Source organism: Solanum tuberosum, unplaced genomic scaffold, assembly GCF_000226075.1.
Source record: "Solanum tuberosum cultivar DM 1-3 516 R44 unplaced genomic scaffold, SolTub_3.0 scf00213, whole genome shotgun sequence".
Taxonomy (NCBI): Eukaryota; Viridiplantae; Streptophyta; class Magnoliopsida; order Solanales; family Solanaceae; genus Solanum; species Solanum tuberosum.
This window is the reverse complement of record NW_006239141.1, coordinates 997,396-998,804: the sequence shown is the minus strand read 5'-3', so window position 1 is coordinate 998,804 and position 1,409 is coordinate 997,396.

Genomic DNA, 1,409 nt, shown 5'->3' with positions numbered 1-1,409 from the left:
TTTTTTTCAATCATCTAGAGGTCTAAAGCAAGGAGATCCATTATCACCCACCCTTTTCATAATTGCTGCAGAAGTATTGGCAAGGAATCTGAATAATTTATATGAAGAACATGATTTCATAGGCTATGGTATGCCTAAGTGGAGTCCAAAAATAAATCATCTTTCATATGCAGATGATACCATATTATTTTGCTCGGGGCATGGAGTATCAATTCGCAAAATGATGAAGGTATTGCGAGAGTATGAACTGGAGTCAGGACAGATGATCAATCTGGACAAAAGCTTATTTTATCTTCATGAAAAGACACCAGTAAGAGTGTGTAAGCGAATCAAGAGGTTAACGGGCATCAAACAAGGCAATTTCCCATTTATATATTTGGGCTGCCCTGTATTTTATGGAAGGAAAAATAAAAATCATTTTGAAGAGTTGATCAAGAAGGTGATGAAAAGGCTTAACCTATGGCAGAATAAGTTATTAACATTTGGGGGAAGGTATATTTTAATCACACATGTGCTGCAATCCATGCCAGTGTATCTACTCTCAGCTATGAATCCGTTGACTGGTGTGATTGACCAACTTCATAGAATTTTTGCAAAATTCTTTTGGGCAAATGCTACAGGAACAAGAAACAGACATTGGGTGTCTTGGGAAAATTTGTGTTATCCAAAAGAGGAGGGAGGAATTGGTCTTCGGTCTTTACGCATAGTGTCTAATGCTCTATTTGCTAAGCTATGGTGGAATTTCAGAACTTCTACATCGTCCATGTGGGGAGCTTTCATGTGGAACAAATACTGTAAAAAGTCACATCCTATCATGGCAAAAGGATGTGGTGCTTCACACGTTTGGAGAAAAATGCAAGTAGTAAAAGAGGATATAGAGCACAACATATAGTGGCAACTAAAAGCAGGGAATTCCAGCTTTTGGTTTGATAATTGGACTAGACAAGGGGCTTTATATTATATAGAAGGAGAAGGCGCAAGAGAAGAGGAACTGGAAGTTAGAGATTTTATAATGGAAGGAGAATGGGATATACAGAAATTGAGGGATAAATTATCTGAGGAAATGACAGTACATATTGTGGGGAATATAGTTCCTCCAGCTGAATTACAGAGTAATGATGTACCTTGGTGGATGGGGAACACCCAAGGCAACTTCACAGTGAAATCAGCCTGGGAACTACTGAGACAGAGGAAGAAAAAGAAGGCAGAAAATAACAAAATCTGGGCAAAAGGTGTCCCTTTTAAAGTGATTTTTTTCTTATGGAAGGCCTGGAGGAGGAAGATTGCCACAGATGACAATTTGAAGAGAATGAAGATAAATATTGTGTCTAGATGCTGGTGTTGTAAGGAGAAGACAGAAGAAACTATGACTTATCTTTTTTTAACAGCACCCATAGCTACTAAGCTAT